At 41.1% G+C, this 15,486-nt stretch overlaps 1 long non-coding RNA gene across 1 annotated transcript in view; it reads right to left on the reverse strand.

Annotated features, from left to right (window-relative positions):
- Window positions 1-729: 729 nt before the first annotated feature.
- Window positions 730-15,486, reverse strand: part of LOC115068641 — a 32,440-nt gene continuing 17,683 nt past the window's right edge. Inside the window, exons 2-3 of the long non-coding RNA XR_003847972.1 lie at window positions 12,883-13,032; window positions 730-2,110 (exon numbers count right to left, since the gene is read on the reverse strand). This is a non-coding gene — a long non-coding RNA (uncharacterized LOC115068641). The remainder of the gene's footprint in view (window positions 2,111-12,882; window positions 13,033-15,486) is intronic.

Here is a 15,486-nt window from a genome sequence, read left to right on the forward strand (position 1 = left end):
GGCAAGAGGCAAAAACTGTCCCTTAAGTCCCTCTGACCACATTAGTATAGGCCTCAAACTATGGCTGTTAAACATCCAAAAAGGTTAGTTCTACCGGTCTGGTACTTTTAATTATCATGTGCTTTGTAGATAAGGCTTGGGTAGAAAAAGAAAAAAAAAAACAAACATTCCCAGATAAACTTTGACTAGATATGTATTTTGTTCCTTAAACTAGTTGACTAAACTATGACCACAGAAATTTAAGATTATGTGTATATCATTTTTGTCTCATCCTTTATCTATCATAACAACCTACACAGACCTTCATTGCTTGCTTAGGCTTTCTCATTTTTTTTCTATTTTAGAAAATATCTCCATTCCCATATCCTTTTAACACCTTTTACATTCTCATTTTCTTTTTTTAATAATTATGAGACATAATAGCATTAACAAATAAATTTTCCATCTGTTGTGAGAATTATTTCGTGGGATACTAAGTGATGCTTATTCCCTTTCAAGGTTCTAATGTCAAGCCCAGTTTTACTGGGGAACCAATGAATTTATTGTACTTACTTACTGAGATAACTGAGGGGTTGCTGAGGGGTTTGTATTACCTGAGGGTATGCACGCTGGAAAGCCTTACCCAGCCTTCTCTTCCTAGCCTTCCCCAGATTGTATAATTTGGCCCTCCGTTTAGCCCTTCCCTAATCCTGGAGGCCATGTGTGATTAGGGCCAAATTACATACAGTTGGCTGGGAAGAGTGGCTGGATACTCCATTGAGGGTCCAATGACCCTGCTTGGCCCTCCTTTAATGAATGAGCACTCATTCATAAAAAACCTTTTTAAGTTCTTACAGCCATGATATGCTACTACTGTTATCCACTAAGGGGGCTGGAATCACACATATGTACATAAACATAAAAAGAGAAGTAAAATAGCACAGAAAATAATAATTTTGGCAGAGATGTAGAGAAATTGAAACCCTCATACATTGTTGGTAGACATATAAAATATTACAACTACAATAAAAAACAATTTGGTGGTTCTCCAAAAGGTTCAATTTATAGGCAACCTATAATCTAGCAATTCTATTCATATATACTATTATGATGGCCCAAAGCTGGAGACAGTCTAAATGACCAGCAACTGGCCCATAAATAAACAAAATGTCATATTTCCAATAAATAAAAGGAATAAAATACTGATTCATGCTACAACATGGATAAACCTTGAAAGCATCATGATAAGTGGGAAAAAAACCAAGCTCATAAGGCCACATGTTGTATGGTTCCATTTATTCAAAATGCCCAGGCTGTGCAAATCCATATAGATAGAAAGTGGATGAGTGGTTACCAAGGGCTGTGGAGCTGCTCATAGGTAGGGGGATTTGGAGAGAAAATGTCTGTAACTAGATGCTAGTAATTAGATGCTAGTAATGACTGTATAACTTTGCAAATATGCTAAAAGCCTCTGGATTATATACTTGTAAATGGTGAGGTGTATAGAATGTAAATTATATTCAATCATCTTAATAATAAATAGAATGAGGGAGAAAGCTCTTGACAAGAGGTTTATGGCCAGTACTGGTGTGGAATGTGGTCGCCAGCTAAATGGAAAGTACAGTATCCCAGCCACTCCAAGTGAGGCCCTAGCACTATGTAGAATGGTCATGATCACAGGAGGAGAGAAGTAATGCTAGTTTCTGGTATGTTTTTTGACATATAAACACAGCTACAGGTGCCACACCATTCTTAAGACTGACAGCCACTGTAAATTTTATGAATTTATGGATGTTGCCTCTTCTAAAAAATATTTTATTTATTATTTTTATGTGTATAAGTGTATTGCCTGAATGTAGGTAAGTGCAGCCATGTTGTGCAATGCCCGAGGAGGTCAGAAGAGGGTGTCCAATTTCCCTGTTGTTGAATTTACCATTACAGATGGTGGTAGGTGCTGAGAATCAAACACCAGTCCTCTGCAAGAGCAGGCAGTGCTCTTAAATGCTGAGCCATCTCTTCAGCTGCTGGATGTTCCCTCTTTGGAGACGATGTATCACAAACTTTGATGGAGAACTCATGGTCCCAAACCATCTGTCCACCCTTTTTCACTTCCTCCCCTGTGAACAGAAATCTTTGGGACAGTATTTAGACAGGAAGCATGGCTGGTAGAAAATGTCACACTTCACTACTACAAAAGCATCATCCTCCCCACACATCAGTCTCATGGAGGAGACTAAAGACAGTCTCTCTCAAACACAAATCCCTCCTGTCTCACCTCACAACCATGCACACTGGCTAATGCAGTTTCACTTCTGGCAACTGCTCCAAGCATCTATCAAAGGCAATTGCATTTCTAGACATCTTGGGGCTCACAAGAGAAGCCTTTGGCACATCTCACTCCAAGGATGCCCTTTAACTCTTGGGGAGACCATGGTGGAAGAGAAGATAGGAATGCCTTGGGAGGGTTTGGGAGACCATGTGTTAACACTCACACAGGAAACATCTTTCCCTAGATGTCTAGCTCTTTCAAATAAGAACTTAAGAAAGGGAGTAAAGGATTATGACTGGTCTCTAGCTCATCAACCCTATGTGAGCTCATTAGAAGTCATCAGAGCCCCTTCCTCACAGAATAAGGTCACAGAAATGTGATACAGAAGGCATAAGAATTGGCACTGGAAGATTGCGGCTCACCACAGAATAGGCTCATAAAGACCCAGGTACCCCTGGTCAGAAAGAAAACATGTTCTTTTGAAATTAAAAAAAATCAATAACTGCAGTTTTTACTCCTTAGACAGGAAAAGTGAGTCCTAAATGCTTATTCTGGGTGTTATTTGAAGTAAGCAGCAGAAGCCTGGGATTTTTGTGAGTAAACTAATCTTGGGTCATCTTCTGAAGTGTAAGCAGGCCTGTGGGTTACCAGAATGATCTGCAGGAAGATGACCAGTGCATTAGTTGTTTCTCCATTGCTGTGACAAACACTCTGACCAATACCAACTTGAGGAGGAAAGGGTTTATTTGGCTTACATCTCCTGGGTCACAGTTCATCGCTGAGGGGGCCCAAGGTAGGAACTCAGGGCAAGAACCTGGAGGCAGGAGCTGAAGCACAGGCCATGGAGGAACACTGCTTACTGGCTTGCTTTCCTGGCCTGTGCACAACCTGTTTTCTTATATAATATAGGCCCACTTGCCCAGGGGTGGCATCCCCCATAGTGGGCTGGGCCCTCCTACATCACTCAACCATCAAGTAGATGTCCCACAGACATGGCCACAGGCCAGGCCAATGGAGGCAATTCTCCCAGTTGAGGCTCCCTCTACCCAGGTATGTCAAGTTGATAACTAAAGCTATCCAGCACAACCAAATTTTCCAGTTTTCCTGAAAAACAAGTGAAGAGAAGTAGATCCAAATCTCCCTTACAGAATTAGACCTCCAATTCCACCAGAGCTATTAGCAGCTTCCTATATAAGGGGCTGGGAGCGGGAAGGCCTGCAGAGCAGCCAGTACAAGAACATGAATGTTGAGAGATCCTAAGTAGTCACAAAGTAGCAGAGGCAAGGGAAAGGTGGGCTAGCAATTTCCATGTTAGAAATCTGTCTGCCAATATAAGGCTAATTGGCATGTGCCTCATGACAGGAGGAACACAGTTTCACATTCTCCTGCATACATAACTGAGGCTCTAATCACCAGAAATGATCAGCCAAACTCAGACTGAGGAACAGTCTACAAACTCACTTGCCTACACGCATTACAAATGAATAGGTCTGTATCATTAATACACAGGCAAACTTGGGAAAAGCTATACATTAGAGACCAAAGGTGTGACAACAGAACACAACACAAGGTGTTGGATTTTCTTTTGCTACAAAATCTAATACTGTGTCAACTAAAATTAAATAAATATAGTATCTGTAGGTAAGAAAATAGTGTTGTAACAATGTTAATTTCCTGGTTTGGGCAATTGTGCTGTAACTGCATGAGAAAATTCCTTGTTTTTAGAAAACACACACTGAAATATTTAGAAGCAAAGAGATAATATATCTGTTCCTTATTCTTAGATGATCCAGGAAAATATTGAGAAGGGAAAGGAGAGGGGGGAAAAGGGGGAGGGGGAGGAGAAGGAGGAGAAGGAAGAGGAGGAGAAAGAGGAAGAGGAGGAAGAGGAGGCATATATTATAAACAAAATCAAGATTCTGCAATTTAAGAAGGGAAGAATGGATATTAGAACACAAAACAGGCACATTGACCTTCCTAAGTGTCTTCTATTGCTGAAAAATCATTTTGTCTATTCAACCCCAAGCTATTGAAACATGTAATGATATATAATACATAAAGGGAGATTTGTTTTTCCCCTGTGGGACTGAAATTACTAAGAAAAAAAATAAGACAGAAACATAAAACATTCCCATTCAGAGAACTGCAGACTAGTTGTCCATGGCAGGGTCTGTGAGAAGCACCACTTAGATTCCTCCCTTCCCCTAACATGCCAGGTGACCATAAGAAGCTTGAGAGAAAGGGAGTCCTCACTGGTTTACCTAGTGCAACGTTCATGAAAATAAGTTATTTTTTCCACTTTCCAAACTCAAAGGAAAGTAAGAGTTCTATATTCATTACTTTTCTCATCACTGTGACTAAATACCTGATAAGAAATAACTTAACCAAAGATGGATTTATTTTGGTTCTTGGTTTTTAAACACAGTATGTCATGCTGGGGAAGGCACTGCAGCAGAGTTTGAAGCAGATAGTTCACATGTCAGTGACAAGAAGAGATTTAGACTGGAACCAGAACTCAGATATAGCATTCCAAGTCCACTCCTCACTGACCCACTTCTTTCAGAAAGGCCCAACTCCAAAACATTCCACAACCTTCCAAAACAGAACCACCAGTGGGGACCAGGTGTTCAAATATGTGAGCCTGTGATGAACACTTTATATCTAAACAAAACATTCTGCCGTGTCCCCCATAGACTCATGGCCATCCCATTATTCAAAATTCATTCAAGCCATCTTCAAAATTCTCCAGAGTATTACAGTTCTAACACTTGAAAATTCCACAGTCCAAAATCTCTCCTGAGACCCAAAGAAAATTCTTATTGTAAGCCCCTGTATAATCAATATACCAATTACATACTTTCAACATACATAGAACAAAGTAAACATTGCCATTCCCAAAGTGGGGAACAGGAAAACAGAAAGGAAAGGTCAGGAATCAGATCTAAGCAAGACCCAAAATTAGCAGGACAACTACCAATTCCATATGCAGCATCCAGGGCTCATGATGACATCATCTGGGTGTAAACTGACTTGGAGGGCCCTGCCCTTCCAGGACTCTCACCTGAAGCATGTATGTCCTTTCTCTTATATCTACTTGGTACCTGCAGCTTTCCTCAGCAGATGTCCCAGGTTTCCTGAGTCTCCAGCTTGCCCACTGCAAATGCAGATGTTTCCTAGTTGATCTATTGCTCTCGAGAATCTCAGCTCATTCAGAATGAAGAGTGAAGTACCATGTGCAATAGGTGAGTCAGCAACATTGAGAGCTCAGTGAAGAGAAGTCATCCAGCCAAACCAAGATCAAAAACCCAAGTCTTCCATGAAAGATCCCAAACTCAAGGGAGGCAATGTCAAGTAAGATAAGAGTTCAGTGGATGAACCAGGCAGGTGAACACTTACAAGTGTGTTTTATTGCCCCAGGCTAAAGACTCAACTTACAGCTCTGATACCCGTTGTGGGGTTGCAAACCACCCCCCCAAAGACAAACAGAATGGCCAGGCTACAGGCTGTCACTCTGGCTATTTGAGTCTGAGCAGCCACCATCCCAAATAGATCTATGATGGTCCTGATACAAAACTAGAGGAATTTGGTGATTTGAGCAAAGCCCCAAATGAGAAATGTTTTTCTTGAATGGGTCTACCAAATTACATGGATATTTGTGAGGTTAGATAACACAGTGGTCAACATCTTCAATCCTGCTGTCAGACAAACACAGGATGGAATCTCTATAGATTCCTAGGTGAGTTACCTAAATACTCCAAAATTATATTTTCTAGTTTGCAATGTTGGGTCAATCAAAGTGTCAAACTCAACGGGCCACTGTGAGTAATAAATGAAAGAATTTATTAAATAGGTCTAGCACGCAGTAGAAGTTCAATAAATGTTAGATTCTCACTGACTCAGTGCCATTATCATGTCCATTTCCTGTAAGAGGGAAAATGACTTCAAGACTTATGTCAAAAATCTAGAAAATTCCTTCTACTATACTCTTTTTCAAAGTCAGAATCATTTCCAGATGTCCAGCTACCGTCAGTGTTCATGTAAATATTTTTATAATAATATATTTATAGAATGGACAAGACAGAGATCTCACCATCATATGCCTATAATCTCCAGTTACATGACCAAAGACAAAGCTTATCCCATGAAACGTCCTGAGAAGTGACTCAGATGTCAGGCAGTCTGCCAGAGCAAAACCACAGAAAATTTCTCTCCCCCTCCTTCTGTCCCTCCCTGTTCTCTTTCTATCTGCATCATCGAGGAAAAGCCTCAAGAAACCCTCTGCCTTCTAGCTCACTGGCTCTTTGTTGACTCAAAGATCACTAATTTGGAGGCCACATGCTGAGCAATACATTGCTCATTTCCCACTAGCTTTTCTGGAGATGGGATAACATATCTTTCATGCGGATTGCAATAACGGTTGCCAATATTACTTTTCAGGATGCTGAAGGCTGCTTTCACCGAAAACACTGCTCTTTCCTTGGGCTTGCAGGTGTCCCATGGGTACAGGAATGGGAAGGGAAGACTTGGTATCTCCACCTTCATGTCATTCTGCCCCCTTTGAACCTCAACCTTTTTGGGGTCAGATGCTATTCAGCTGTCTACATAGACATGTTGAACATAATAAAGGGAGTTGACTTGACCCAAATCTGCTTAGTCCCTCTCCCCACATCAAGGCTGAAAGCACTACCAGCCACCATGACTGATAACATCAGACCATGGAAGGAGTGAAAAGATGTGGCATCCAAGCTCCTGGAAGATCTTCACCTATGTCCAGAACACAGGAATTCCCTTTCCCCTTTATTACCCTGTCTCTTTCCTTCATTATTCTTAACCTATGTTTGTAAGCTCTCAACCTGCCTTCTTGGCATCAAGAAGCTGATTTGTGAGCAAAGTGTCATCTTCTCCACTCTTTGGCCACCTAATAAAAGCCTTTTCTCCTCTTTACCACTCAGGGACATTAGTTTTTCCAGAGGATGAATCCATCTTCTGGACCTGGATCCAGTGATGTTGCACCTATAGCCCAGACATCTCCCTTGAACTGCTACAGATTTATAGACTCAATTTCCCACTTGATGTCTCCATGTGAGTATCTAAAAACTGTCTGAGACAAGTTAAAAATCAGACCCTAATCATCTCCCAAGCAAGCTCCTCCTGCAGCCTTCCCCACGCCAATCAATGGCAACTAAAACCTTCCAGTGCCCAGGTGAACAACGTTGGGATGTCTGTGAGCTCTCTCTCTCTCTCACTCTCTCTCTCTCTCTCTCTCTCTCTCTCTCTCTCTCTCTCTCTCTCTCTCTCTCTCTCTCTCTCTCTCTCTCTCCACACACACACCTACTCTGTCAGAGTTATTACTGATACAGTTCTGAAAACATACTCAGAGCTAGACCACATCTCATTACCTTTCAGCTCTAATTCAGGTCTAAGCTGCCAATCTCTCTCATCTGAACTCCCTGATTCTACAGTTGCCCCTTGCTGTGTATTGAAATATACTCCCCCAAATAGGTGTTGAACTCCTAAAATCTGGTACCTATGAATGAGATCTTATTTGAAAATAGAGGGTTTGCAGATGCAATTAAGATAATATGATGCACTAAACTTCAATGGCCCCTAGACATTGGAAAGGGTTGTATGGGGGGGGGGAGAGAGAGAGAGAGAGAGAGAGAGAGGAATGATCTTTATATTGCAGTAAACTGGACTTTACCAGCCACAAACCAAGGAATACCAAGAGTCTTCAGAGGGAACATGGTTCTGTCAACACCTAGACAGTTTAACTTATAGAACTCATAGAAAATATATTTCTATTGTTTTAAGCTCCCAATTTGTGGTAATTTGTTACAGTAGCCCTAGAAAACTGAAACACACTTCTATAATCTATATCAACAATAGATCCAAGAGTAATCTATTTTTTTGAAACAGAGTCCTGTATATCCTAGACTGACCTCAAACTAATTATTTAGCCAAGGGTGGCCTTAAAGTCCTGATTATCCTGCTTCTACTTCTTGAGTGCTGGCATTACAGGTGTACACCACCATGCCCTATTTATGCAGTGCTGGGGATTGAACCCCAAACTTCTTGCCAGTCAAGCACTGAATCAACCAGGTTACAGTCCCAAACCCATAGAGCAATCTTTTTAAAGGTAATCTGGAGCCCTTCTCTGCAAGTTAGTAAGCACCAGCCTATCCTGTTTCTGCTGGCCCACTAAGCTGCCAGAGAATACCTGACTTGCTGAGACAAGTGGACCTTTCACCACCACCCCCAATCAAAGAAGCTTCTTTTTGCAACAGATGGAAACACAGAGAACAAGTGTCTGTGAGATGCTTAGCCCTAAGTGACACATCTTCAATGCAATGTCTACACATAGGATGAATGCATCTCTCAACTCTCAAGAGAAGTTTCCTTATGCAGAAGATGGAAATTAACACAGAAATCAACAATTGGCCAATGTGCAGAGAACAAGAGGCTGCAGAGTTCTTATCCCTGAATAGGACACTTATTTCAAACTTCTGCCTCCCAAGGCTCAGGGAGCATTGTGGAAGAGGGGGCAGAAAGTGGAAGAGGAGCCAGAGGTAGTAAATGAGCACAAGAAAACAGAGTCTTCCAGACAGCTGGACAGTTATACATACGAACTCACAGCAATAATGATAGCATGCACAAATCCCATGGAAACTCAAACCAGAAAAAAATCTCTGCATATATATGGGGAAGTAGGTAAAAAATCCCAACCCAACCTAAGGAACTTTTGGCAACTGAGAGGGGGAGAGACAATATCTTACAGGGATGAGAATGTTGGTGGGCCCAGTAGATGGCCCACACTGAAGGACATTTAGGGAAACAAATCAGACTCTATGGGAGATATATATATAATATATTGCAGATATGGGAGAGGATCTAAATATGATCAAATCATATTGGATGCAATTCACAAAAATTCAATTAAATAAAATTAAAAAAGAAATGTATATAAAAAAATTTAAAAGGTAATCTGATCTTATTGGTTGCTTGTACAGTCTAAAACCTCCAAGTCCATCTCTGTCAAAGTCCTTCCAGCTGCTAATAAACTGATTTTGATTTCCTCATCCTCCCAACGCTCGCCACCCTGGTTTTGAGCAAGCTAAGCATGCTCCCACAGTAAGGTCTTTGCTCTTCCTGGACAGCTATTCTGCTAGTCACAGGGCTCCTCCCTCAGTCACTTCCCTCTTTGCTCACTTCTCAGTGAAGTATACCTTGACTATCTTGCTTAAAACTTCAATCAACCAATCTTGGGGCTGTAGAGATGGCTCAGCGGTTAAGAACACTGACTGTTGTTACAGAAGACAGGTTCAAATCCCAGCACCCACATGGCAGCTAACAACTGTCTATAATGCCAGTTCCAGGGATCTGACAGCCTCTTCTGTCTTCCACAGGCATTACATGACATGGGTGCACTTACCTACATGCATGTACAACACTCATACACAAAAGATAAAAATAATAAATAAAATATTTTTTAAACTGCAATCAACCAATCTCTTCACTACCAAAGCTCTTTATCCAGCTCTGTTTTTCCGTACATTAGACCCTACTCATATGCCATACAATTTACCAATCTATTATGTCTTTTTACAAAGCTGAAATGTAAGTTTCACAGGGAAGGGATTTCTTTCTTGACCATTAAAGACAATAGAAGGCACTCAGTAAATATTTGTTGACTGGGTGGATGAAAATGAATGAAAACTGTGTTGGGGAAAAACTGATTTCTTAACAAAAGGCATCTTTTAAGTGCAGATAATTCTCTTCCCAGTGGTTTGTGAAGTCTGACTTCCTTGATCAAGTTATTTTCAGACCATAGCTCCCAAATCCAATTTAAGCTGGGATCTTACCAAATCAATTAAATGAAGATTAAATTAGAAAATGCATTTAAATTTAGATAACACTGCTCTAGACTAGATAGGTACTTAATAAATTATTTCTCCTCTCCTTTGCAATAAGTAGAGGATTTTAATATCCTGAAGGAGTGGGTTGGGAATTTCCTTCCATGAGTCATATAAATCTAGAGACAGAAACAAATCATCTGAGGACCCATATACCTGCTTCCAGATTTGTTCCAGATTTGTAGGTAAGCAATGACATAGCAACACGGTGACCTGATGGAGCAGCAGTGCTAGAGGTGAATGAAAAATACCTGGCCTTCTACAGCCAATGAACCCATTTCCCTTTGGGCAGTATTTCAACTACTGATGCCCTTGTACTTGCTCCTCAGTACCCTCTAGCATTATGTGCTTAACAAGTACCATACAAACATCAGAAGATTCAGAGGAAAGAAAAGCTGCTTGTGGTCATTATTACATACTTTCAGGCTAATAATCTTAGGGACTTACCTTTTCTAGGTGGCAATGAAGTCACTTGGCAATGTCTTTTCTTAGCGGAAAAGATCATATTTTTTCAATATATTTTTAATTGCATATATGTGCATGTCCGTGGGTGCAGGTGCTTGAGGAAGCCAGAGGTGTCAGATCCCCTAGGAGCTAGGATTACAGGTGGTTGTGATCCACCTGATGTGGATGCTGGGGGTTGGACTCAGGTCCTCAGGAAGAGCAATACATGCTTTTAACTGCTGAGCAATCTCTGCAGCCCAACATATTTCTTAAAGCAGAACCTGGACGCTAATATCTGCTCCTCCTCAGTCTTCTCTATTCTTCCTACGTTGTATTGAAATCATGAATGATTCCATGAAAATCTTCAGTGTATGGCTATAATGTTAGTAAAGCACAAACTATATCCCATAAGCTCTAAAAGAAGTAGGTCAATAACACATATGACGTTTTCTAGGGAGGGACTGAAGAGGGCTCAGTGGGTAAGGTGCTTGCTGAGACAGCACCAGGAGCTAAGTTTGGATCCCCAGCACCCATGTAAGAGCCAGACATGACAGAGTGCCTCTATAACCCCAGCACTGAAGAGCAGAGACAGGCAGATCCCAGGAACTCACTGACTAGCCAGTCTAGCCAAAAGAGCAGCTCCAGGTTCAGAGAAGACACCGTCTCTCTATGCTGGGTGGAGAAACAATTGAGGAAGTCATCCCAACTCCAAACACTGTCTTCTACATGTACCTGCATGGGCAAGTACACCCATGGGAAAGCGCAAGCACACACACACACACACACACACACACACATACACACACACACTCCGGAAAAAAGGAAAATTTCTAGGAAATCAGAAATTGCAAACGGGAAAGGACCACTATTCTTATGTACACGCTATCTTGTTTTATCCCCTCAGGAGATAGATAAATGTTGCCATTTCTGTAGATGAGAAAATACTGGACAACATATGTTCAGAAAATGCTACTTGAGCACTGTTACTTTTCCAGGTCTGTCCTACAAATTCCCACAAACTTAGTAGCTTAAAGCAACAGAAACTGATCCTCTTACTCTTCTAGAGACCAGAAGTCTGAAATCCAAAAATAAGTCCAAGTCCTGAGACGGTTCTGTCGCAACAGAATCATTCATTCATTTTCATTCATTCATTCAACAAGTATTTACGGAATGACTTCTATGCATTAGCAGGATTTGAAGCCTCTGGAAGGTCTAGGAAGAATCCTTCCTTGCATCTCTCCTAATCACTGAGGACCGCAAGAAACCCTTGGTGTTCCTTGGTTCACAGATCTACTGTCCCAATAGCTGCCTTCGTCTTCCTCTGGCCTTCCCCTTTGTGTGTGGCTCTGTATGTCACATCTTCCCTCCTTTGCCTTATAAAGACACTATTCATTGAATTTATGGCCCAAATGTCTAACTCCTTGACTTAATTACAACTCCAAAGATGTTTTTTTCCTAACAAGGTCATGTTCTTAGACACCTGGGGTTAAGACTGGGCTATATCTTTGGGGAGCCATAGAACCCACTGCGGTCACTAAGAAATGATAAGGCTAGAGCTCACGCCCAACTCTTTCTAATTGTAGCAGTCTAAACACTCCCTGGTCATGGTTCTGTGGTGATCCCAGGGGAACTAGAACAAGCTATTCTGGACACAGCTGCATGAGAACAAGTGTTTCTTCTAGGGTCTTCTTTTCCTGAGAGAAAATGCTTATTTCTGACTCTTCCCGTAATTTATCAAGATTCAAATGAAATCTGAAAGTTTCTCTGCTCTTGTAAACTCCGGGTTCTTCTGAAATTCCTTGGGAAGTGTGTGGGTGGCTGTCCTGATGCTTTATATGATTTGCATTGTCACTTTTCATATGATGAGTTTAAACTGTCCTGAGAGTTGTCACACCCTGTAACAGAACTTTCAGGAGCAATGCCATAAACACCATAAAGATGGTGTTTGGGGCGGGGGGGATTGTCCTAGTTCACTTTCAATTGCTGTGATAAAAACACTGAACAAAACCAACTTGAGGAGCCCATGTTCTCAACAGATTAGTTATTCATGACTAGAATTCTAATGGACTCTTCCAGTGGGTCAAAAGTCTCAGTCTTAAAAGAAATAAAGTTGATAAGTGATTGAATTGTGGCAAATATTAGGGTATTTCCAAATGCCCAGAGCTGGTATATTCTTCAACGGTCCGTTTTTGCTTCCTTTGATATAGAATTAAATGTTTTCAGCACATGATGCCAAGTAGTAAACTAACAGACAAACGACTAATGTGCACTAAAACATACTGTGTATAACGCAAGCACTGAAGAGGGTGACTGTTGCATGCTGCAGCCCCTACAGGTGCTTGACACCTCACAGGCTTGCTTTTGTTGAACATTTCTGTTTGTTCATCCACTTGTATTTTCTCATATCAGTATCTTCAACGGTGACATCATCTGTGATAACAAAGCAAACAAAGTGAGTCCATCAGTTAGCTGGGTTTGGTGGGAATCCCAGCACTTGGGAGGCTAGGGCAGGAAGATAGCCGTGAGTTCAAGGTCAGCTGGACTATATTGGTTAGTTCCAGCCCAACTTGGGCGGCAAAGTGAGGCCCTATCTCAAAAAACAAACAACAAAAATTGAATACGTCCTTTAATCGCAGCACTTGAGAGGTAGAGACTGACAGATCTCTGTGAGTTCAAGGCCAGCCTGGTCTACATAGTGAGTTCCAGGTCAGCTGTGGCTACAGGGAGACCCTGTCTCAAAAAGACCAAAAAAAATTTTTTTGAGTAAGTCCATAACAATCAAGACTGAAGTAGTGATAACGGTCTATTTCATGACTTCCCAGTGAAATCAGAACCTGGGGAGACAGAGGAAGGAAGTAGGAACAAAGAGCTTTATCAGCAAAAGGTGGCAAGTTGGAAGATGGAAATTCTTGTCAAAAAGAAAAATAAAGGGAAATCTTCCTTAAGCGTTGCTGGGGGCTAGGGCCTGGGGGATGGAGCAAAGTGTTCATAAATCCCACAGTGCTAAGCTTTTCTGGCACACACACACTGCTGTTATCTGAAGATCACCCAGTTCTAAATTCTATAACTCAAAAGTTTCTGATTAGAAAGTTCCTTCTTTAAGGAACAGCTAACCTTGAAGTTACCCTTATGATATAGAACAAAAGGAGCTAGAGGGATGGTTCAGAGGTTAAGAGCACTGATTGCTGTTGCAAAGGACCCGGGTTTGGTTCCCAGCACCACACGGTAGCTAACAACAGTCTGTAACTCCAGTTGCACGGATCTGATGCCCTTGTCTAGCCTTACATGCACAGATGGATTTACACACATACACACAAAACACTCATATCCATAAGAGAAAAATAAATAGAATGTTTTAAAGATACAGAACAAGGAAAGAGCATAAAAAGGCAGCTTTCTCCAGAGAACAATTTTAGCCGATGATGGGGCTTCAGTTAGAGCAAAAGCAAAGCCAGTGGAAGACTAATAATATATTATTCAACTATGTAACATCTACAATTGGTGAGTTTTAAAGTCCACTAAAAGATGAAGCTAGAAGCTTTACTTAGGTTTCCCTCTGTTATGCAACTAGTTCTTGGCTCTGCCCATTCTCTGTTCTTCTAACAGCTTACAGCTTACCAACACTTTCTACACATGCTGTATCGTGATCTGATATTCATCATAACCACCTGTCATAGGTACAGCAGTATATAATAAAGCCATTTTTGCAGTGGAGGACATGATGGCATTGGGTCAAGTCCCTTGACTATGCCAGTACTGCTAATAAGGTAAGAAATTGACGTTTGAACTGATTTCATACGACTCCAATCCGGACATCTTTCCATTGTACCTTTTGCCTCTAAAAGCTAGGGTTATCATTAAGGGACAGCTTCAAGTGAAGAAGAGCTACTAAACCCAAAGGAGTGTCCAGGTACCTTGGGTTAAGATCAGCAACAAAATAGGAATGGAACCAACAGTCATGGCAACTGTGGATCTCCACTCTGCTCACATCCCCATCAACACCACTTTCTTCCATTTCCTGCAAGTCCCCACCAGTGTTATCACTGAGAAATCAAATAGTATCAATCCCCAAGTATAAAGAAATGCAAAAGATAGCTATGATGATGCTCACTTATAATTCCAGCACGTGGGAGGGTAAGACAGGAAGACCACAAGTTCCAGGCCAGCCTTGACTACATAGTGAGATCCTAGCTCAATAAACAAAAAAAGGAAACAAAAAAGAAGAAAAACACACACACAAAAAAAAAATACAAGAGGAAGCAGTGCTGAACAATGTTGACTCAGTTTTGGAAGATAACATTCGTACATCAGGTACTTTTTTTGTTTAAGAGTACTTAGAAGATAAAGGTAACTCAAAAAGTAACACAGTAAGATAAATAGATGCGTAACCAGGGGAGGGTAAGAAATGTAGGAGCTCAAATCCAGAAAGAAAAACTGAGACAAAAATATGCAGGAAAGGCTTTTTAAAGAAAGAATACAAGAACATATACCGGTTGAAAGGAACCCAACCAGTCTCAAAATGAATAAAAAAGAGCCCAACCCACAGCACCTCATCATGAAATCTAGAATTCTTGTTATAGAATATCCTAAAAGCTTCCACAAAGGAAACACAATCACCTATGAACAACTGAAAATGAGCATGACTTTGAACTATAAGCTAACATCTGCTGGAGAAACAACCTTAGAATGGGGCTAGGATAGGAAGCAAATCTGTCTGTGACATACATGGAATTAAGACATTTTCAGAAGCATGGTAACTGGAGAAAGACAATTTCTTACGTATGCTCTCAGAAAACAACACAGGATACAACTAGTTAAAGGCATAAGAAGAAAAAGAAAGGATAAATCCAGGAAGAAATCTATTCCTGGGACAGTGGCAAAGAG

Source organism: Nannospalax galili, unplaced genomic scaffold, assembly GCF_000622305.1.
Source record: "Nannospalax galili isolate Female #2095 unplaced genomic scaffold, S.galili_v1.0 scaffold388, whole genome shotgun sequence".
Classification (NCBI taxonomy): Eukaryota; Metazoa; Chordata; class Mammalia; order Rodentia; family Spalacidae; genus Nannospalax; species Nannospalax galili.